Below are 24,694 nucleotides of genomic sequence, written 5' to 3' on the forward strand. Positions count from 1 at the left end.
TCTCTTGCTTTTTCAATGATCCAGCGGATGTTGGCAATTTGATCTCTGGTTCCTCTGTCTTTTCTAAAACAGCTTGAACATCTGGGAGTTCACGGTTCACATATTGCTGAAGCCTGGCTTGGAGAATTTTAAGCATCACTTTGCTAGTGTGTGAGATGAGTGCAATCGTGCAGTAGTTTGAGCATTCTTTGACATTGCCTTTCTTTGGGATTTGAATGAAAACTGACCTTTTCCAGTCCTGTGGCCACTGCTGAGTTTTCCAATTTTGCTGGCATATTGTGTGCAGCACTTTCACAGCATCATCTTTTAGGATTTGAAATACTGGTCTAAATGTACCAGTTAAAATGCAGAGGTACACAAACTGTTGGGAAGGGTACTCAACTGGGGGCTAATGATGCTAATACAGTAATAAGTATCTTTAATACTTACTATACCTGATGCTTTAACCCCTCATCTCTTATTTAATCCTCATTATTCTTATGCCCATTTTACAGATGAATGGGAAGGGGGGGCCTAAGAAAGATGAAGAAATTTTCCGAAAATACAAAGCTGGTAAGGGATCCCACCAGGATTCCAATGCAGTCTGATTCCAAGCTCTTAATGTAACCCATCTTGTTCCCAAATGCGTGCTATAAATAAGGTTTCTGTAAGAAAAAGGTAATTCTTTGCCAAGCCTTGACAATGTGATTTTGCATTTAACTCAGATACTTGTCTTGGGCTTCCCTGGTGGCACAGACGGTAACGAATCCGCCTACAATGCAGGAGACGTGGGTTCGATTGCTGGGTTGGGAAGATCCCCTGGAGGAGGGCATTGCAACCCACCTTAGTATTCTTGACTGATGGGCAGAGGAGCCTAGTGGGCTACAGTCCATGGGGTTGCAAAGAGTTGGACATGACTGAGTGACTAAGCACACATACTTGTCTTAGGAGATCCACTCTTCTCATCCTTTTATAACATTCTTATAAGCACTGAAAAAATCAACCCTTCCCAAGAGATCTTGGCGCTTACACCCCTCCACCATGGCAGTATCAACAGACCAGCCAAACGTTCAAAATTACATCAGACATATATGGCATGTAGGGGAAAGAGAAGGTTCTTTCTGCTTGGTTGTGTTAAGAGATAAGGAAATGCAGGAATAAGGAGCAACTAAAAAGAAGAATCTTTATCTTAGAAAACATTGATTCACATCCTGGAGGGCTAAGGGAAGAGTCCTGAGTAGCATCCCCTCAGTTAATTGAAGCAACACATTGGAGAGCATAAAAGAAACCCTTGAAGTCAGGCCCTCAGACTCTAGCCATGCTGACTCAGAGCAACGTCCTGATTCCATTCTGGCAGCAACCGTTATCCAACAAGCTTCATGGGATCACGTGGGGGGAAAAAAAGAAAACAGTTGATGCCATGCAGCCTTCCTCCGACAGGTAAGAGAAGATCCCCATGGACAGATCTGATTCTAAGGTACACAGGACTCTTTTGTTGCCCTGGCTGATGCTGGTTGCTGATAGACTGACAGCATTGCAAGGATTACTAGAGAAGCATGCCAGACTTAAAGGACTTTACCCAAACCCACAGGAAAGGGATGGTTTGAGACAGCTTCACATGACTACTGGATAAACAGAGAGGCTGGTGAGAGGCGATGAGACAGGGCAGGGACCGACACCAAGCCAAGTGTTTTCAGGTGTGCAGGGAGCCTACAAGTGAAGTGAGACAGCGAAACAAGAAACTCTTCTGCCATCTTTCACCCCAGAGGGAGTTCTCCCATGGAGACACTGGGTTCCACCTCCTCTCTACCTTTTGCTTTGGTAGCTACTTAGTCCACCAATGCCTTCAAGCACCAGGATAGTAACACATATGTACATACATGTGTACATAACTACAGAAAGAAAGGAGAGAAACAAAGAAAGCAAACATCCTTAGGCATAAGGGAGAGAGCCTAGGTGTCCTATAACTAAGGACTATAACACAATGGGGCTTCCCAGGTGGCGCTAACAATAAAGAACCTGCCTGCCAATGCAGGTTAGATGTAAGAGACGTGGGTTCAATCCCTGGGTCAGGACGGTCCCCTAGAGGAGGGCATGGCAACCCATTCCAGTATCCTTGCCTGGAGAATCCCATGGACAGAGGAGACTGGCAGGCGGCAGCCCATAAGGTTGCAAAGAAAAGTCCATGACTGGAGTGACTTCACATGCATGCATAACACAATGAAGGTCAGAAGCAAAGGGAAACTTTCAAATGAAGCTAAACATTAGAAAACCACAGATGATCTAAACAAGATGAAAAGGCAAAGAAATACCCAACAGGTAAAGGAACATGAAAAATGCCCACCAAGTCAAACAAAAGAGGAGGAGATAGGGAATCTACCTGAAATAGAAAACCACAGATGGGTTCCAGCTAAAGTACGGAAGGAACAAATAATCTATACCTTATTCTCTTCTGTCTCTTGGACATGAAACAGGCATAGGTGTCTGGTATTCATCTAAGTGGCAAAATGAATTATATAGACAAGACCAGTGATTTCAGGAAATGGAATGTTCATTGCATCCTGTGACTGCTAAGAAAGGTTTACCATCATGGAAAACTCCAACATGCATGGAGCCTTCAAGATCAAGCCTCATTGACCTTCTCCATATTTCCATGCATTAGTCCCCACTGAAGAACCTGGAGTTCATTCAGACTCTTCTAAACATGATCACTATTGACTAATTTATTATTCTCTCAAGCAACCTATCAACAACCTGCTGAGTAACTCCCTCAGGGAATCCATTACAGATCCTTCAGGCAAGAAAAGACTAACCTCTGAGACAGGAGGGGATGGACTGCTGTTACTGCAAAGGAGCATTGGGAGGATTTTCAAGTTCAAGATTCCTGACTCATCAGATTCTGCCCAGATACACTCCTCTCCCGATTTTCAGAATCCCAAATAATGCCTTACTTAACGTAAGAGACCTACCAGGCTGGGAATTCAAAATGTATTGCAAGCCATCACAGGAATAGATATAGATTTGGTTTTTAGAACTCTGAAGTTTGGGGAACATGGCAGATGTGCTTGAAAACTTCGTTATAATACTTATGAGTTTTGTTATCTGAATCACGTTAATGCATCTGAGTCTAAATTCTATGTTAGTAAAGCCATGGTAATGGTAATTCCCAAGGTTGTGATGGGAAAACAGAGGCAAACCTCAGATCCTGACATTGGTGTATATTCTATTTGAATCAAACGAGCTTGATTCCTAATGTGAGATTGGGAACCCCAGTGCCCCTGGAACAAACCATTCTTCTACATCTACATTTCCATTAGCAGGACTTGATTTCTCTGCCTTTGATGGTATAGCAGAAGGGCCCTTCACATGGAATGAGGGAAGTCTAATTCTGAGGCATAAGCTTTGATAGCAAGATTCATAAAATAGAGATAACTCACAGGATTGTTATAAAAGTAATAATGCATCTAAGAGAGTGACAATAATTAATATTCATGAGCTTTTAAAAGTCCTAATTCCAATCCCATTTACTCATATGATAATGTATGTAAAGTCCAATCATAGAGTATGATCTCTTCCCCAACCTAATATTCTTTGATCACTCTCTTCTGCCTATGTGCCTTTGTTTAGGAGGGAGAGAGAGATGCAGATTAACGTTTTTCAAATTGCAGGTAACCATGCTTGAAGTGGGGGTGTACTTGTATTTTAATCTGCAGTGAAAAAATATGGGATGGAAAGGAGTGGCAACTTAGACTGCATTGCACATGATTAAGGATAAATACTGTTTCCTGAAACTGGATTCATTTGTACGTTCGTAGGTTTGTGTCTTTGTATTCACATATACCTATGGTTTTTGTTTTGGGTCTTTCTGCAAATGTATATCTTACTGTGGTCATTGTCTTAAAAGTGCATGTGCTTCTGAATTTTCAGTGTTAAGACTCTCCCCTACCCATGTCTCTGGTGGGCCTTAACCAGCTGCCCTGCCTGGGAGCACATGAGCCCTCCGCCTCCACACCAGTGAGGAACCACAGTGGAGAGCTCATCCCTGAGGCCAAGACTTGGAAGTTCAGGCCTCAGCTTCACCTCACACAAAACAGAGGCCATCTCGAGGGGAACTTCTGATTAGAAAGACAGCAGGCACAGTATAAAGGAAGGGAAGGTGACCAGTCAGTACCTGAGGTGACCAGCCTGGCCCTGCCCTCGCCTGTTGGGAATTAAAAACCCAAGACTGGAAAGAGAAGCAGCACGTGCCCTGGGCAGCCTCTCTGAGAAGATGCGCCGTCCTCCCTCCCACTGCCCCTCCTCCTCCTCTGATGCAGAGCCCAGGCTGGTGAGTCCCTGGCCACTCCTTCTGTGAACTGTAGGATCAACCTCAAAAACAAGATTTACTCGGAAGATTGCTGACCCTGAAACAGAACCCCAGGATTCTTCCCCAACACCCCAGAGTGAAGTCTCCACTTGGGCAGTGCACAACCACTCTCTGCAGCCCATGGTCGCTCCCAAGAACAAGGAGCCCACCTTGACTGGGGGAAGCCTAGAGCAGGGGGACCCAGGGGGTGGTCTTCTCTGTACATAATGTGTGACACTGTGCTGAAAGTCCTTCTGGCCTTGTAACCTGGTGATCTCTGAGCAACATGGGATATGCAGACGGTGGAGACAGGAACCTGGAGAGCTGGTCACGCGCGGGGACAGAGGAGGGTTGAGTGAGGGCAGAATGGGAGTGGGGGGAAACCTTAGGTGAGCGTGACTGCGAGGGGTCCAAGGCCGCCTAGACTTCTGTGGCTGGAGCAAAGACAGCAGACACCAGAGCCACTGAGAGGAGAGGGCAGAACACGGGGCGAGGGGGGATTCCAAAGACGCCTGTCCCAACTGGAAGCCAGCTGGTGCACCCTCAGTGTTCAGGCCCTGGGCTTCTGTGTTCCAGGGGAGAACATCGGGGGCACAGAGAGCAAGCCACACTCCCGCCCCTGCATGGCCTACCTGGAAATCGTCACCTCGCAGGGTAAGCAGGCGGCTTGTGGTGGTTTCCTGCTAAGAAGGGACTTTGTGCTGATGGCCGCGCACTGTGCAGGGAGCTGAGACAATGGGTCCCGTTTATCTCCAAATGGGAGGTGAGCAGCCAGGGGAGCAACCAGGGCCAGCCCCTGGGGGCCTGAGGGGGAGCTGCTAGGGCTGGGTCTCCTTAGGGAGAGACAATACTTGGCCTTAAGGAAACCGTTCTCAGACTGGAATAGCTGTCCTGACCCTCAGTCACCGTGAGCTCAGCTCCCCTCAGAGGAAAGGGGACCTCCTCCCAGTGCCCCTCTTCTAAAAGCAGCTCCCCCTCCCCAACCCCAACACAACAGATGTGGACTCACTCTTCAGGGTCACACCCAGTTCTTGGACCACTTGCTCTATGCCCTTTTCAAGGAACACTGGCCTTTAGTTCCCAGGGACCCGAACCCAACCTTTCCATGGAGACAGAGAACAGGGTCCACCTGAGACCCCATCACTCCCCCCTTTCCTCGGACACTCTGACCTCAGAGATGTGGCCCTCATTAAGGCACCTTGATTAGGAAGTACCTGCCCTGTCCCCTGGGTCCTCATGGCCCACTCACTCCCGGGCAAGTCCCGAGGGCCCTGGGAATTACCTGTGTTCCCTGGGAAAGCTCTTCCTTGAGCTAAGCCTGAGCCTCTCCCACACCACGAGTAGCTATAAGGGAGGTGGGAAGAGATCACTGACCCTGGGAGAGACTACAGGCCCTTTCTCAGAGTGGGCATATCTCAGGGGACAGCCCACCATCAGCGTTTCACCTTGTCCGACTTCTCCCTCACATGGGTCTATAACAGTCACCCTCGGAACCTTAACAGAAAACAGAAAGAGGATGCACGGCAGAGTCTTGAAGTCATAACAGTTTCCTCCCCCAAAATATGAGTGTCAATTGGCCTCCACGTTATCATGTTCCTGCAGGTGCACATTCTTCTTCCCCTCCGCATGCCCTGTTCTCTAGAGCTTCCTTCCCCACTCCCTGCTCCCTGTTCTCCAGGTCTTCCTTCCCCACTCCCTGTTCTCCAGGGCTTCTCCTTCAGGTCCTGTTACCCTCACACTTTCCCAACCTGCCCCTCACCAGCAGCCCTCAGCTCAGCCTCTGCAAGTGGCTCTCGTGGAGCAGCTGCCCTGTCCCTCCCTGGTTGCCCCCACCCGGCCCCAAGCCCATTTCCTCACTGACAGCCCTCATTTCCTTCACAGCTGAAGGAGAAGGCCAGCCTGACCCTGGCCGTGGGGACTCTGCCCCTCCCACCCCAGTTCACCTTCATCCGTCCCAGGAGAATGTGCTGGGTGGCTGGCTGGGGAAAAACAGATGTGAAGGAACCAGCCTCCAGCACTCTGCAAGCGGTGGTGCTGAGAATTGTGGAGCACCGGGCCTGCAGCCTCTTCCCTGCTTTTGACGACAATCTCCAGCTGTGGGTGGGCAATCCCCAGAGCACAAAATCTGCATTTAAGGTGATTCTCAGACTACGGTCTTCCCCACACATCACTGTCCAGGGTGCAGACACTTTTGGAAGGAAATGAGTTTGGAGTGTCAGCCAGTGACAAAGTGTGAGACCTGAGGTCTGAGGACTGGGACTGTCCCTCTGCAGATCCTCCTCCCTCGGCCCCATGGGGTCTATGACCAGGGTCTGTTCAGGGTCAGGGGGTGCTGTCCAGGGTCAGGGGATGCCAGGAAGGAAAGGAAGATACCGCATCAGACAGACACATATCACCTTAGGAGGAGCCAGTGTTCCTGAGCCTGATGGCAGGTCTACAAACTCAGAGTTGGGACATCAGGGAGGACGGGGTGGTTTCCCTGGCTCACCTTCTCTCTCTCCCTTTCCTTCTCTGTCCCACAGGGAGACTCGGGAGGCCCTCTTCTGTGTGCTAGGGTGGCCCAGGGCGTTGTCTCCTATGGACAGTCCAATGCAAAGCCCCCGCCGTTCACCCAGATCTCCCATTACCGGCCCTGGATTGATGAGGTCCTGAACGAGAATTAACTAGGAACCTGGGCCAGTCTGAGGGGAAACCAGAGCAGGACTCCAGCAGGTTCTTTGTGCCACTCACCCTGGATCTGCCTCTGGTTTTCCTCTTAAAGCCCCGTCATGTCCCTAATCCTCAGGAAGGTCCCTCTAGGTCACAGAATTCCGAAAAAATCTCAGTGAACACCTGGCTTCCAGACCTGAGTGTGTGTCTCCTCTCTCTTCTCCTGGAATCAGGCATTCCAGAAGCCTTGAAAGGGGTGAGCGTGTGGTGTGTGTGTGAGAGGCAGAGAGGATACAGTGAAGAACAACAGGGAGAGAAAGAAGAGAAAGGGGTTCCCTGGAGTGGCAGGACCCCTATGTCCACCTGGAACAAGAAAGTACAGCAGATCCTTCCCTGCCTTCATCATCAACTCTGAGTCATCTTTAGAGATCTTCAGAATCACTATGAACACGCTGAATTGTAGGGTGTTTAGAGCATCTCTGGCCTCTCCCCATTAGGTGCCAGTATCAACATCCCCCTCTTCTCAAGTTCTGAACCAAAGATGTTTCCAGGCTTTGCTAAATGTCCCCCAGGGGAGATGCCATGGTGGCAGCTGAGGGGGCAGGGTGGGGGAGGAGGGCAGGTTGTGAAGGACCTGAGCAGGAATCAGCCTCAGTTGAGAACCTCAGGTTTGGATGCATCTGATTCACACTGGGCCCTTCTCAGCGTCCACCTTGATAAGAGAAGATCTACCATCTGTGCAGCTTTGGTGTGAGATGCAGAGACAATCTTATGTCACTGACTTCTGCAAAAGGGATACGTGGAGCTGATAAGAAGAGGGACAGTGTCACAAGTCCTGCACGAACCACGGCCACAAACGGCTGCTCCCAACCAGCAGGAAGTTGAAGGCCTAGAGCCTGCTTGGCCTCCAGTTCTTGCCAGGTGAGGGACGGGCTGAAGGAGAGAAACAGGCAAGATAGGGACACACACCATGGAAGCCTGTGGCTGATACCACTCCCCGCTTCTGAGGGGATGCCGAATCCCTTCAATTAAGTGAACGCTTTGCAGAAAGTCATCTTTCATATATCATCAGAGATATACACCAAAGTTTATGCATAAAGATTTTTATCTCAGCATTTTCAATAGTAGAAGCTGGCTTCCCAGCCAGGAAACAAAGTTTAAATAGTAAATTCATGTGACTGACTATTTTGAATTTATTAAAAATTTATTTCAAAACATTGAATCATATAGGAAAATGCAATTCAAGAACACTTTTTCAAAGAATATAAATATCTCTCTATAGTAGAATCTCAATTTTTGTAATTATGGTTAAGTATTTGATGTATGCATAGGAAGAAAACTGGAAATAATTAGCATCAAAGAAGTATAGCAATAATATAATTTTAGAGGCTAGGATTAACAACTGTCTTCATTTCTTTTATATGATGGCTCTAAACCCCAGGTATTCTAAGTGTTGCTGACTCAATACCATATATGGACCTACCCATCCATAAGCACATACACCTGTTCATTCTCCCATTGGTAAAGGTTTTCTCTGTGGGTAATAAATACCCTTGCACTTCCAGATCGCATCACTCAGCCCATTCAGGATGCTGCAAAAGAATCAAAGCCTTCAAGGGATCCCTTGGGCCAGTGCACAGACATGGTGGAGTCCTTGTCAATGAGTGCCTTGCATGGATGTTCTTTTGTCTTTAGCAAAAGTAATGGTGGCCTGGGATTGATACCCATGGAATGGTGTGAGCTGGGAAGTATAACTGATTGAGCTGATCAGAGGTAGTAAACAAAATGGTCCTGATGAAGGCTTTCTTATGCCACCCGAATCCACCCTCACTTTCTTTTTGTGAATATTTATTTTGGCTGTGTCAGGTCTTAGTTGCAGCACGTGGGATCTTAGTTGCTGCGTGCAGACTCTTTAGTTGAGGCACATGGGATCTTTAGCTGCAGTCTGTGGGATCTAGTTCCCTGACCAGGGATCGAACCCAGGCCCCTTGAACTTGCAACTCAGACTCTTAGCTACTGGACCACCCAGGAAGTCCCATTTGCACCTTCTTACAGCATCTGGATCTTGCCTGAGAACAAGATGCCCATCCTTCTTTCCTGAGAGGGAAGGTACAAGTTCAAATCTTCAATGCAATAGTCAATCACAGTCTCCTAAAAAGACTTATGGAGGGTTGGCAAATCAAGCTATGGGCTCCTCAGCCTCAGCTGTCCCCAAGTCATAACTGATATTTCTCATCTGACCCCTCTACTGCCCATTCTGGATTTCCCTCCCTTTGGCCAACGTTTGTGTTAGTCCGGGTTGTATTGTTTGCTGGGGTGATCCAGACCTCTAACTCTGAGGGGGGCTGAATCTTAAGTCGCCCTCTATTTGTCGGGTTTGAGTGGTTGCCGTTGCCCATTTACAATTATCACTGAGCACAAAAGGATAAGGGATGCCCCCAGCGAATCTCCTGGCTTGTCATGCTCTTCTCTTCCCTCTTTGGACAGCAGGAATCCTAGCCTCCCTTGGGATCATGGTCAATTACTCCAACCGGCTTTCTTAGCCTTTTGGTCCGCTGACATGAGGAGCCAAAATTGGCTAGGTGATAGTCACAATCTCCAGTTTCTAGAGCCTTTACCGTCTCCCTTGGTGAAAGCATTTTCCTCCCAAATATTTGGATCCCCAGCAACATGGCTTTGCACTTTCCTCATTCCATCTAATCCCAACAAAAGCTGGAACAAGTAACAGAGCCATGCTTCATGGAAAAGAGTGCCCTCTCCGTTTCTCCTCCTATTCTAACTTTTTGTCTACGTTTTTCTTTCCCAAAGGAGCCATATCACAGATAAACCAGTATCAGTTCATCAGAGGTGTCCCTAAAGGTGATTCTCCAGTCCCATGGCTTCTGGCAGTCTCTATCCCTTCCAGCTTCTGACCGACAACAAAATCATGTTTATGACTAAAAAAGCACTGAACTCTCCCGTGCCCAAGGTCTTAGGACAAAGTGGGAAGCCTCATGAGCCTGCAGCTCTCTGGAGTCTCAGATCTAATTAAGTCATCATACTAAATGAAAGGTCTCAGGCCCTGAATGAGAGGCCAGTATAGGACAGGGCTTCTCCAGCCCAGGAAAAGCACCTGTGGGCCTCAGCCAAACCTGGCCCTAGAGCCACTTCTGAGTGCACCTGAAACCCAACCTCACTAACATCAGTGACCCCAGGTTTCTATAGAATGCTAGCCAGAATTTTTCAAATTAAGCCAGGCCTCCCAACAAATGCTTTTGTTGAACTTCTTTGCCACATACTTGATGCTCATCACCGCCTACCACTGCAACCAGGACCAGGAACGCTGGCAAGTGCCACAGGTGAACAGCAGGCCACAGTTCATCAAACAGACTCTATAGGAGACGAGGAAGACAGGCCTTCCTGCCTGGCTCCCCAGCTGAAGGAACTCTCCTGCCTCCGCAGCCACAGAGGGACTGCCAACAATCCTGCTCCTTCTGCTTCACAGCTTCAGAGTCCTAACTTCAAATCCAGTCAAAAATGCAATATAATGTGACTTGAAGAAAGCAGGATATTCAAAAATGAACATTCACTGTGATTGCAAATAGTGTGGAGTACTATACATTTGGGGAGAAAACTAGACAGAATTCTTCTGAAACGGAGATAATTGTTAGAATTGTAATTAAACAACAGACTTACCTGTTTTCTTTAAAATGATTTCTATAGCTTTTCAAATGACCCCAAAAAATGAAAAATGCAGAGAAACAAAAGTACTTTCTGAAACTGCTTAAATGCTCAGCATGTGATCTTATCCTTGATATTCCTATGTGCAGCACAGTCCCCATAGAGCAGAGGAACTGCAGGATACAGTACCAGGATACCCAGTAAAGAAGATGGGGAGGATAGGCATCCTGAGGGTTGTTCACAGGCTGTGTTGGGAGGACCACCTGTGGAAGATTTTTAAGGACACTGTGGAGCCAGTGACTGTCTGTGACTCCACAGCATTTCGGCAGCCTGCTCTGCCCACCTCTGCTTCCTTCACCCTACAGGTGAGGGGCACTCTCCACTCAAGCCCCTACATACAAATCTTTATCGCCACGTCTGCCTCCCAGGCGTATTCATTTCCTCTAGCTGCTGAAACAGATCACCACAAACTTGGCTTCAAACAACACCCATTTATTCTCTTACAGCTCAGGAGGCCAGAAGTCCAAATTCAGCCTCTCTGAGCTACAGTGAAGGTGCAGGCAGGCTGGTCTCTCCTGGAGGCTCCAGGGGAGAGTTTGATTCCTGTCTTCTCTTGCTCCTGGAGGCCGCCTGAACTCCTTGGCTGGTGGCCCCTTCCTCACATCACTCCAATCTCTGCTTCCTACTTCCTCCTTGGACTTTCTTACCTCCATTTCATAAAGACCTTTGGGATGACAATTGAAGGCCATTTGATAATCCAGCATGATCTCTCCATCTCAAGAACCCTAATTTAATCACATCTGCAAAGTCCCTTTTGCCATGTAAGGCAACATCCTGGTTCTGGGGATTGGAGATGTTGATATCTCTAGGCGGGGGCTTCCCACGTGGCTCAGTGGGTAAAGAATCCACTTGCAATGCAGGAGATGCAGGTTCAATCCCTGGGTCGGGAAAATCCCTTGGAGGACAGCAGGGCAACCGACTCCAGTATTTTTGCCTGGAGAATCTATGAACAGAGATGCATAGGTGGGCTCCGTCCATAGGGCTGCAAAGAGTAGGATATAACTGAAACGACTGAGCTACAGCACACCCATCTTTGGGTGGGAGCTGCTATTCAGCCTACAACACCAGGAAACTGAACCTAAGAAAGTAGCCTCTTCCTTTAAGCTGGAAGCCCAGAGCAACAGGCCTCAACTCCTTCCAAACATCCTCTGTGTCAATCCCCAGCAAAGGCAGTCTGATCCATCCAAGGATGGTTACTGGGGTCTGGCTATGAAAGGATGGCTTCTGTAGGCAGTGGTTCCCTAATCTTGAAGGTATGTGATACTCAGTTACCAGGAAGGGGTAAACAGGCTAGGAAGTCCTTGAGGTCCAGGAACGCCTGACCCCTCTTTTCTCTACCTCTAATTATCCCTCATCACTCAAGGCTTGGCTGCCCCAGCCCAGGCAGAGCAGCCGTCTCCTCTCTGACTTACACGCTCCCTGACACCTCCATTGGTACCTGCCCCAGTCCACTGCCTGTATCCGTCATTGCACAGGTGTAACTTTTCCAGATTAGCGGATAGAAAGGTCCTTCTCCTTTCCTCTCCCCCTTGATGCCTAACGTGGGGTCTGCTCCCCCTGGAGAGGACAGGTCTGTCTGCTTCCCATCAATCCAATAAATGCTCACAGAACCGATAGTGCTGAGCCAATCCGTGACACCCAGGGAGAAATATGGAAGTGAAAGGTGCCACTTAGTGCCCGGGCCAAGTCTGGAGGACTCAATCTGAGTCTGCAGGACTCGGTGGAGGCCCCATGCAGACTTCCATCAGCCCAGGTCTGGCAGCAGGTAGAGTGGCCAGGCCACTTGCTTGCTCCCCCCAGGCTCTGAGCAGCTCCCCTGTCCACGTGCAGCTCACCTTTGCCCCAGCCCCACAGGCCTTGGAACTGTTCCCCCATTATCTGAGCTTTTCGGAGTAGTCTGTGTCCTCTGTACCAACTCTCGTTCTCCCCGTATGTCAGCCCTCTCTGGCTGCTGCCCCTTTATCCCTCTGAAATGCCCTCCCCAGAGTCACTAACAACCCCGGTGCTGCCCAATGCAGAGGCAGCCGTCCAAAGGCTCTGGCCAGAACAGGCTTCTCTGCTGCTCCTGACCTGGGACCCAGACCCACAGCATCTTATCTCTCTTCATAAGGGCATTGTCTGACCCTGGGCTGAACTCGGCCCCCACGTGGGTCAGACTAGAAGGCTGGGGCGTTGACACCCCAAGAGAAACCTTCCACCAACAAGGGACGAGTCACAGCAGATTAATACCCCTGCTTTTCACCCTCCATTAGACAATTCTGGGCCATGTTCACAGGGACCCCACTCGGCTGGGGTCCCGATTGCTCACAGCAGTAGCCTGCTCATTAACGCACGCTTTCTCCACTTATCTCCATCCTGTCTATTTCCCCATCCCTCACCTGCTTCCTGGGATCACCTGAAAAACAAATGACTTCACCCAAATCCTTGTGTAAAGGTCTGGAAACCAAAGGAAGACAACAGATCACCTGACTCTCCTCACTGCCTTCCGGGAAAGCCCGGGTTCTTTCCCTCAGTCTTCAGAGCCCTCCAGGACCCTCACCCACGTCTGCCTCTCCTGGACCACTTCTCCCCTCCAGCCTCAAACTTCATGCTCTGGCCACACTGAACTGCTCGTGATCACCAATACCACCCACAGCAGCCATGTCCCTGCCCCCTACACACACATACACTAACATACACACACAGACAGACACACACACAAAGACACACACAGACAGACAGACAGAACACATACATACACTAACATACACACACACACACACAGACGCACAGAGACAGACAGACAGAACACACACACATACACACACAGACATACACACATACACATGCACTCACCCGCACACACACACACAAACACACACATAAACATATACACACAGACACACACACACCTACACACACACACATAAACAGACACACAGACACACACACATACGCACACACACATAAACATACACAGACACACACACACACACAGACACACACTGACACACACACAGACAGACACACACACATAAACACACACACATAAACACACACAGACACACACAGACACACACACACACACACAGTCTGGCTCACGCCCTCTGGCCGTAACGCCCTTCCCAACACCCTTGTCCCTCTGCCTGAAGCTCAGTGCAGGCGTTTCATCTGGAAGCCTTCCTTGGTGGCTGTGAAGGTCAGTCCTCGGGCGCCCTGCCCCATCCTAAGGTGAGCGGACTGTGAAGCCAGCTTCAAGGAAGCAGGGGCCTGGGTGGAGTCGGCTGTCAGCCCAGAGCAGAGCCCGTCAGGCCCCGTGAGCCCTCGCCCTGGGAAGGCTGCGGGGGGCTGCTCTGCGGTCAGCCCTGTTAGCAGCCCCCCGCCAGGTCCTGTCGAATCTCCTTCCACCCCATCACCTGCTGGTATGCTGAAATCAGTTTACACTAGCTCAGAGGAACCAACGTGTACATCTCTTCCCAACACTACATCATTGTGTCGGTAGCTTGGAACCAGCCACGATTAGAGTATTTATACCAAGGAAATCGGAAATGCTACCAAGCAAGGATTTCATCTTCTTCAGAGAGCCTCCACTGCGTGTGCCCCATCTCCACCCCAACCATCTGCAGCTCCCAGGTGTAATGAAATCTTGTGTGTGTGGAGGGGTTTGTAGCACAGGTTCTGGCTCTGATCTTCCCTCAAGAGGCAGGCAGATCAGCCAGGAGGAGGGAGGTCAATCAGGCCTCAGAGTGCCAAGTTGGATGTGGACAGGACCAGCATGCAGCTGGAGAACCAAAACAAGGTGGAACTGGGGCTCAAAGACAGGGCCAGGTGTGTGTGTGTGTGTGTATGTCTGTAAGAGAGAGGCCAAGGAAAACAGACAGCAGAGACAAGGGAAGAGATATTGAGGTATAAAGCAAACACAGACAGACAAAAAGCACAAAGAAGTGAGGAAGACAGAGAGGGGTAATGTGAGTGGAGACAGAGGCAGAAATGAGAGGACAGCCCAGAATGGAGAAAGTCAGGGGCAGAAATGGGAGAATCTAGGGACAGACGTGAAAACTGGGGAGTGATGAGCACAGACAGCAGCACCAGAGGGCTGCGGAAATCGCAGGCTCAGCCCTAGCTGACCATGAAACCTGCTCCAGGCATTGGGCTCCAGGGGAGCGAGGGCAACTTGCTAGAGAACCAGGTCCCCTGCCCCTACCCCAGCCAAGTGTGAATCAGTGACTCAATTCAAAGATGCAAACGTTTGATTGCTTCTTCAGTTTAGGTATTGCTGCTGCTGCTTAGTCATTCACTCAGTCGTGCCTGAGAATTCGGCAAGAATACTAGAGTCAGTTACTATGCCCTTCTCCAGGGGATCTTCCTGACCCAGGGATGGAACCCAGTTCTCCTGCGTTGCAGGCAGATTCTTTACCACTGAGCCACCAGGCAGATTCTTTACCACTGAGCCACCAGGGAAGCCCCCAATTTAGTTACTAAATCCCTCAAATTCAATAACATGTGGTCCAATTACTTAGGATGAGCAATTGTTAAATTAGGTAAAAAATATTTAAGCGATTAAATTGCTAAGTGGTCTGATTGTTTTGGAAAGAGATTCACTCACAAAGGCACTCTTGAGCTTTTATTCTCCCTTGTTAAGCCGACCTGTGGGAGGAAAACATAGAGTTAGGGGTCTGCTCGCTGGCTCCTCCCCAGCGGAAGCCAGCACATCCTTGAGGTTAGGGTCCCTGGATTCATGCCCTTCCCCTGACCAGATGGAGTGCAGAAATGTCTGGTGCTGGCTCGAAAAAACACATTTCCACTTATCTTCCCAATTCTGCACTCTGCGCTTCATGTTGGGAGCCTGACATTGGTCATGGGGGCGGGGGCAGTATTTATTACATGGAAATTGGCAAGTGCTACAGACCAGAGCTTCTTTTCTTCCTCAGAAAGCCACCAGTGCCTTCACTTACTGGCTCTGCCCCCAGCAATCTACGGCTCCCAGCTGAGCTGAAATCGGAGCACTCGCTGGATTTATAGCACGTGCTCCAGGTCCTGGCTGTGAGCGCCCCAGGGGAAACCCAGAGTAGAATCCATGGGGGCGGTCAAGCGGGCAGCACGGGGTCTGTGTGGACTTGCTGGGGCCTGGCCCGGGGGTCCGTGCTCCTCTCCTCAAGGCAGCGTGGTCTGCAGGGAAGAGAACTCAGGCAAGAGAATCCAGGCCCACAAGGGAAGTAACTGGCCATGGGTCACCTGCAGTGTGGCCAGGGTGGGGGTCAGGCTCAGGCAGCTGTCCTGCGCTCTGGCTTTGGGGCCTCTCTTGTTCAGCTGCTCAGACTCAGAGTCCCAGAAGGTTTGTGGCCCTACTTCTTTTTTTTTTTATTGGAGTATAATTGCTTTACAGCATGATGATAGTTTTTGTTTTACAACAGCGTGAGTCAGCTATGCAGGCATGCGTGCTAAGTTGCTTCCATCATATCCAACTCTCTGTGACCCTATGGACCGTAGCCCACCAGGCTTCTCTGTTCATGGGATTATCTAGGCAAGAATACTGGAGTGGGTTGCCGTTTCCTCCTCCAGGGGATCTTCCTTGCCCAGGGTTCGAATCCCGTCTCTTACGTCTCCTGCATTGGCAGGTGAGTTCCTTACCATGAGCGCCACCTGGGAATCAGCTGTGAGCACATGCACGTCCTCTCCCTCTTAAGCCTCCCTCCCGCCCCCCCCGCCCCAGGTCATCACAGAGCCGGGCTCCCTGCGCTCAGCAGCTCCCCCTGCTCCCTGATTCACAGGGGTCGTGCATCTACGTCAAACCTACTTTCCCCATTTGTCCCGCTTTCCCCTCCCCAGCCCTGGTGCTTCTTCTACATAGAACAGCGTCATTGTTATTTATAACTCTGCATGGCCTTCTCAGGAAGCTGCGCCCCGGTGCCTGGTGGCCCTCTGTGCTGCCCACCTTAAAGGATCTGGGTAGGCAAACGGGGACCTAAGTGGGGAGAAGGGTGGAAAGAAATGCATCTCAAGTGCGGGTATGAGACCCTCTTCGAGGTCTACCACTCAAATCATTAGTACACTGGGCCTTGCTCTTTGATTGAGTGAAATCTGAGGGAGGAGTCGGGGGCGGAGCGCTTTGAGGAGACACGTGGGACCCAGCCGCATCGGTTACACCAGGAGTGGACAAAGCAGGTTGAGGAGGAGGGCAGAGGGGGACAGAACCACAGACATGTGAGGAGAAGGCAGGAACTTCTCTCTCTGTTCCTCTGGGAAGCAGAGTGTTTGGGGAAACCAAACCCAAGGCAAACCAGAGCAAGTGCCTTGATGTCCCCTTGTGAGAAAGGAGAGGGATGTCCTGGCCCTTGAGGGGGCACCTGAGGTCACACGACTCTAAGGGACAGACCGAACCCCAGCCCATCCAGGGGGTTGTTGCAGTGCTTTGGAGCTGAGCTGCGCCGATGTTAGTCTGTGGGCCCCCACACCCCCTAGCTGGAAAGGCTCATGGACCAATATCACATACGTGGAGAAGACAATCTGAAAGGCCTGGCAGATCCTCCTTGGCAAGCCCTGTTCTCTGCCCCACCAGCCCTGATAAAGTTGGGACTTCCCTTCATGAAGAGACCCCAGCCAGCTAAGGTTCCATACAAAGCTGGCCACAGAGACCCAACTCTGAGGGTGAGGAGCCAGGCCAGGCAGCGGGCACCTCATTCCCATTCATTCTCTTTCTCTCTTTCTCTCTCTCCTCCAAGCCTATCTTGTTCCTCACTCCCCATTAGCTAACTAGCCCACAGCTAACAGCTAAATATAGCCCCTTATTCCTTGAATCCCAGAAGCCACCACTCTATCTATCAACATTTATTTCTCAGTCATTCCAGCCGCAAGCTGGCTGCTGCTCCTGGAATTGCACTGACTGCTCTCAAGAGCATTTTTTTGCTGGGGTAGGGGGGATGTGGAGGCCAGGGTGGTGTCTGCATGAAAGGAAACCACAAGTTTGAGAGAGCAGCTTTAGGTGTGAAACTGACATGGACTTTGGAATCAGAGAGACAAGGGTTCAAATCTTACCTTCTCCACTCCCTAGCTGTGTGACCTCAGGCAAGTTACTTAACCTCCCCAAGCCGCCACATCCTCATCTGTATCATGAGACTAATATTGCCTGGCTTACATGACTGCTGGGACTGGCCAACCAGGATAATAGGTGCAAAGCTTCTAACCAAGACCTGGTACAGACAGAGAACTGGATAACTGTTCTTTCCCCTCCCTGCATGCAGTCATTCTTGGCCTGTCCCATGATAGGACAGAAACAGGAATTATAACGACTGCCCAGAAAATGATGTTACTGAAGTCTGTAAAATCAGTGGCTTGCTATGGACAGAGTATCTGTCCCATGCCGTGACCTTGGACTTCCTCTTGGACACAGGGAGACCAGGTGTGCACACGCGTGCACACATACACACATACACGCACAGGAAGGCATGTGCACATTCATCAGCTCTGCGTGGAGGCATACAGAGGACAGGCTGACTGAGGCAAGAGGAACAGGCGGGGAGCATGCCATAACCACCCCCTGCCAACCTGCCTCTCTACTCTCCCCTCCTGGGCCACGCCTGGGCCTTGGGTGGGGGAAGAGGTTTTGGCGCCCTCTGCTGACAACAGCGATGCCTGCAGCCTACGTCTAACTCAGTTCAGGTCAGTTGCTCAGTCATTTCGGACTCTGAGACCCCATGGACTGCAGCACGCCAGGCTTCCCTGTCCATCACCAATTCCGGGAGCTTAGTCAAATTCATGTCCATCGAGTCGGTGATGCCATCCAACCATCTCATCCTCTATTACCTCCTTCTCCTCCTACCTTCAATCTTTGCCAGCAAGTGGATCTTTTCCAGTGAGTCAGTGACTAGAGCCTGACTAATAAGCCCTGGGTGCCTGGGGAAACTCCCCTCCCTCTAGAGTAGGAACAGGGCAAAACAGAAGGGAAGAGAAAGGAGATGAGGGACAAAATAAGAAGGGAGGAGGGGAGCCTGGACCCGTTCTGTCCTCCAAACCATCAGGCTGGAGGATCCAGCTCTGTAGCCCCTCTATCTGTCACAGATGCTACTCACAGCCGTCACCTCTTCCAATGCTCATCACGACCTCCTGGAGACCTCGTGGGGACACAGCCAGTCCCTAGGAAGCTTCTCATGCTCTGGTTGTGACGCCTGAAGGTCTACACGACAGAACTATATCCCAGGCCTGGAAGACTTTTCTACTTCCCCTGGGAATGCCATGTCCCAGACCTTCAGTCTCAGAGGCAGGAGAGCTGAATGGTAAAAACTTGTCGACGTGGAAGCCAGACAGACCTGGGCGGAGAGCCAGGCCTGGCCTCCACTAGCCACAGGGCCTTGGGTTCCTAATCTCTCCAACTTAACCTCTGCCTCCTCGACCTCAAAACAAATGGAATAATTCAGCTGCCCTGAGGATTCAATGAAAATCCATACAGAGCACAGCCCAGGGCCTGGCACATAGTAAGTAGACAATAACTGCCAACTATTATGATTTCTGAGGTTGCTTCCCTTGCCATGGGTTTCATGAGGGCTGAAGGCCATAGCACCATCAGAACCTCTGCAGCTTGCATGGCACCCTGGCAGGTGGTGGGATGGTGGGGTCGTCAGAACCCCCTCCTTACAGAGGTCATGGTGTCAGTCTGACTTCCACCAGGAACGCCAGTTGTGACTGCCTGACGGCCCCGATCCTCTTTCCCTGGGAGGGGCCTTCCCTGCTCCTCTGTGGAGCTGCCCTCCCAGCCAGGCTGACTGTCCGCTGTCCTGACCTGGCTGGTGAGGTCATCCTCTGGGATTTTAGATTTGGGGCCTCTGAGAGTCAGTTCTCCAGGCAGAGTTTCCATGTTACAATGCTTGGAAGCTGTGAGTGGCCATATTTTCTGTCTTTTGGACCAAACCTGTGTACAGTGAGAGGAAAGATTGGGGCTGACCTGCAGCAGGAAGCAAAACATGAGGACTGGGAGGGGGCTGATTTTGCCATCACTCATGCCCACCTGTGTCACCTCCCTGCCCCCAGCTCAACTATTGGACTCCATGAGATGCTCCAGGATCCCCCCTATAAAACCCCACTTCTGCAGAAGCAAGCATGAGTTGGACTTCTGTCCCCTGAAAGCAAAAGGACAAAGACCTGCTCCTTGACGCCCTCGGTCCCCTGCTGATGGCCCTCCCTCTTCATCTGCACTCACAGAAGCTCCCATGCCCTACTTCTACATTCCCTACTCCCAGAATGTTCCAAAGCTGTTCCCCCCCTCCCATCCCCTTTTGCTTTTAAGAAAGGGTTTTTCACGTGTAGCACATTCATTGCAGAGTCTCAATCTGTTGGAGTATAAACATGAAACGGTCTTCTAACAACCACCCCGCCACACCCCACCCCCCACCCAGCTGTGTCCTGCTGAAAGCCCATGTCCACTGGGAGGCAGCGCTCTTAATGCATCTTGGCTGCACCACCCTGCTCCCCGGCTGTGTTCGTCTGTTGGAACAGTCTCGTTTCCGCAGTCAACACTCAGACCTCTTCGCCTCCTCCAGCAGAGGGGAGACCCCAGCTGCATGGCCCAGGGTGAAGGGGAATCTGGCCTTACACATCCTCCTCCTCCCTCTTCCGGAGATCTCTTAGACTGGGGGGCCAGGAGAGGGCTGTGGAAGCAAGTCTCACAAGCCTGTCCTCTCCTGGCTGGGTCGTCACTACCTTTCTGGCTACTCGACCCATCCTCTGTTCGCAGACAGCCGAGCCCCTCTGGAAGGCCTGTGCATTCCTTGCAGCCTGTGAGCGGCCCTGGGGCGAGGCAGCAGCATCAGCACTCAGTCTGAGCCCCACTGCCTCCCTCTGCACTCTCTCCCCACCCGCCATCTGCCTCCATTTCCCCTTCCCCTCCTCAGGCGGCCCAGAGGTTCATCACAGAGCCCACAGACAAAGCGGACACCCACCTGGGGGGCGACATGCTGGTCTCGCCTCACAAGAGATCCCCTGTGGCCCTGGGGAGGGAAAGCGCCCGTCCCCATCTCCCCCACGAGAGGGAAGGGCGGACCCTCTGCCACCTGCGCTGGGCTCCCCACGTGGCCAATGACTCACCCCCGCGCCAGCTCCTCTCCCAGTCACTGTGGGCAGCCGTGGTGCTGATGAGAGAAGGGCCAGTCCAGCCCCCGTGCAAGCCCTGCAGAGGGGAGATGCTGTGAACTCCCGGCCCTCACTGGAGGCTCTGTGAATGTAGGCACATGGGTTCCTGGCGTCTTTCATACGCAGTTTTGGGTCTCAGCTGCATCCAGGACTGGACGAGTCCCACACAGCACCCAGGTATGCTGGCGCAGGGCTCTGCTTCCTCCCAAATCAAAAGGATATAGAAGGGAAAACTCAACAAGTAAACCTATTTAAAAATTTTTTAGCATTGTATTAATTTACTTTTATTTTTGGTTGCGTGTGGTCTCAGCTGTGGCCTGGGGGATCCCTCCTTGAATGCCTGGGCCTCTCTCTACTTGTGGTGCGTGGGCTGAGCTGCCCCACTGCGTGTGATATTTCAGTTCCCTTAGCAAGGATCGAACCCGTGTTCCCCGCACTGGAAGGGAGCTTTTTTAAAAAATTTATTCATTTTTTAATGGAAGGATAATTGCTTTACAGAATGTTGTTGTTTTCTGTCAAACCTCCATATGGATCAGCTATGGTGGCAGTTTAGTCGCTAAGTTGTGTCCGACTCTTGTGAACCCATGGGCTGCAGCCTGCCAGGCTCCTCTGTCCATGGGATTCTCCAGGCAAGAATACTGGAGTGGGTTGCCATTTCCTTGTCCAGAGGATCTTCCCGACCCAGGGATCGAACCTGGTTCTCCTGCATTGCAGGCAGACTCTTTACCAGCTGAGCGACAAGGGAAGCCCTGAATCAGCTGTAGGTGCACATATATCCCCTTCCTCCTGAACCTCCTCCCATCTCCTCCCCATCCCACCCCTCTAGGTTGATCCAGAGCCCCTGTCTGAGTTCCCTGAGACACACAGCAAATTCCTGTTGGCCATCTATTTTACACACGGTGATGTCAGTTTCCATGTTAGTCTCTCCACACATCTCACCCTCTCCTCCCCTCTCCCCATGTCCATAAGTCTATTCTCTATGTCTGTTTCTCTCCCTGCAAATAAATTCTTCAGTACCAGCTTTCTAGGTTCCATATATATGCATTAATACACAATTTTTATCTTTCTCTTTCTGACTTAACTTCACTCTGTACAATAGGCTCTAGTTTCATCCACCTCATTAGAACTGACTCAAACATGTTCTTCTTGTGGCTGAGTAGTATTCCATTGTATATATGTACCACAACTTCTTTATCTGTTCATCTGTCGATGGACATCTAGGTTGCTTCCATGTTCTAGCTATTGTAAAGAGTGCTGCAATGAACACCGGGGTACATGAGTCTTTTTCAATTTTGGTTTCCTCAGGGTATATGCCTAGGAGTGAAATTGCTGGGTCATATGGTAGCTTTATTCCTAGTTTTAAGCAAATCTCCACACCATCTGGAAGGCAGATTCTTAACCACTGGACCACCAGGGAAGTCCCCTTAAATTTTTTTTTTATTTAAAAAAGAATAAATAAGGGCAAGCCCTGAGTCAGCCTGGAAGCCAGGGGAAGCACATTTCCATGGCAGGAATGCTGGGGATCTGCGGTAAACACGCAGCATCGGGGTTGAAGGGAGACCCCCCAAGGGCTGTTCACAACACCAGTTTCTGAGAAAGGTAAACTTCCTTCAAGAGAAATAAGTAGATGAGATCCTGGCAGTGTTTGTCAACTGCCCCTGAATTGGGGAGCAGGTGGTGGGACATGGGGCTTGCAGAGAATATGTCATTCAGAAGCCCTTTCGGGGCTGTGGATCAATGGCATTGGGGAAGAGCTGACTGGAAGGCTTTGGGGTGCCTGTGGTTGCTAGGCCACGTGTATAACTGGGAGGGAGCTCCTCCCTGAATCGGTTTCTCCCTGATACCACGTTTCCTCTTCCTTGACAGGGTGAGCTCAAGTCTTATCATGGCTGCATCAATTACCTGGTGGAGGAGCCTGGCGTATCGCTGGCCCCTGGTGCAGACAGAAGAGTCCCCACTGGGTCACGGCCAATTCCCACTCCTTCCCCCTAACTAGATCCCTGAGCGGGTAATAGCCTTTGGAAGGCTCTACTTGAGTAGAGAAAGAACAGGACAAACACACAGATACACACACACACACACACAAGCCCTACAGCCAGGGAGACCTGCAAGTCAACTCTGGAGATGAGCGGGGGCACATAATGACAAAGACAATTTGTGTTCACAGCCAGTTGGTGACATGAGTTGGCATTAACCAGTCCTTCAACCTAAAAGATGACAGGACCTGGAAAAATATCCAGGTGAATGGTGAGCTAAAAAGAATCCAATTCTTCATGTCTTGTTTGGGGGAAAATAATAAGATTTAACAAAACACTGATTTTTTAAGGAGGAGTAAAAGCAAACACACACCCACATGCACACTCAAATGCTTGCAAACAGACGGAGTCTTTGAAAGATTCTGTATCATGAAGGGAAGGAACAAGTCTTTCAAAGGGCAGAGAAAAACCATTCCTTTGAAAATGATTTATCACAGAAACACAAATAATTTTCAGACCACATCTACTTTGAAAACACAAACTCTAAGAAAGGACAGGTGAAATACAAATGGGAAGAATGAAATGAGATGGCTGCTGGCTGAGAGGCAGGTGGAAGTCATAGGCAAACCATATAGGAGAGAGACAGAAAGAAAGAAAAGGATGTAAAGAAACTATAAAGGCAGCAGTAGATTTAAAATTGCATTATGATGGTATGGACAGAATCGAAACTACAGAAGACTGAATCTGTAAATGCGGAGACAGACCTAAGTCCTCTGAGAAGGCTGAGGAAAAGCCCAAAGGAATAAAAACAAACAGGGAGACCATAGTAGACATAGAGGCCCAAAGAAGAAACTGAGCAAATGAAACAAAAGCAAAAATCAAAAAAGGAGATGATACTCCTGATGGGAAGCCTACGCTTAAACACTTAAAAGGTTGCTTTTTGTCTAAGTCAAATAATTAAAAACAAACAAACAAACAAACAGAAATACCATGCAGGATTTTGTCCATTTTAAGGGTAAAAAAGTAACTCTATGGGGCTTCCCTGGTGGCTCAGCAGTAAAGAATCTGCCTGTCAATGCAGGCGACGCGGTTCAACCCAGATTCAATCCCTGGGTCAAGAAGATCCCCCAGGGAAGGAAATGGCAACCAACTCCAGTATTCTTGCCTGGAGAATGTCTTGGAGCCTGTTGGACACAACTTAGCAACTGAACAGCAACAACAAAGTAATCTTATAAGCACCTGGACCTGTTCTCCCAGGTGTCAGCTCTAGGCACCTCCCTCGTCCCTGCAGCCCTGGGACTGCTGGTGTCTCCCCATCAGTACTAGTCTCTGGGTGCCTCACTGTCCCTCATTTGTCCCCTGCACCTTATCCACACTTCTGTAGGGACTCCCGTCATTAAAGTCTCGCTATTTAGGGACTTCTCTGGTAGACCAGTAGCTCAGACGCTGCATTCCCGATGCAGGGGGCCCAGGTTTGACCCCTGGTTGGGGGAACTAGATCTCACAAGCTGTAACTAATGCATGCTGCAACGAGGGTCAAAGATCCTGAGTGTCACAACTAAGACCTGGGGCAGCCAAATAAATAAATATTTTAAAAGTAAAAAAAATAAAAATAAGGACTCTCTGTTTAAACCATTTGTCAGTGGGGAGAATGTTTCTTGCCAGGACCCTGACTCACACACTTCCCAACTCTTTTTAGAAAGCTGGAATAACCCAAACACTAAAATCTGACCAATGGCACAAGGAAAAACACAACGAACAAAGGAGTCATTCACTAGTCTCTTTCTTTTTTTTTTTTTTTATATTAACTCAGTTTTACTGCTTTTTCATTTCATTTTCCATTTATTTTTATTAGTTGGAGGCTAATTACTTGACAATATTGTACTGGTTTTTGCCATACATTGACATGAATCAGCCATGGATT

At 49.9% G+C, this 24,694-nt stretch overlaps 1 pseudogene; it reads left to right on the forward strand.

Annotated features, from left to right (window-relative positions):
* The first annotated feature begins 494 nt into the window (after positions 1 to 494).
* Positions 495 to 6,987, forward strand: LOC122454922 (annotated as a pseudogene).
* Positions 6,988 to 24,694: the final 17,707 nt, after the last annotated feature.

This window comes from Cervus canadensis, chromosome 17, assembly GCF_019320065.1.
Source record: "Cervus canadensis isolate Bull #8, Minnesota chromosome 17, ASM1932006v1, whole genome shotgun sequence".
Classification (NCBI taxonomy): Eukaryota; Metazoa; Chordata; class Mammalia; order Artiodactyla; family Cervidae; genus Cervus; species Cervus canadensis.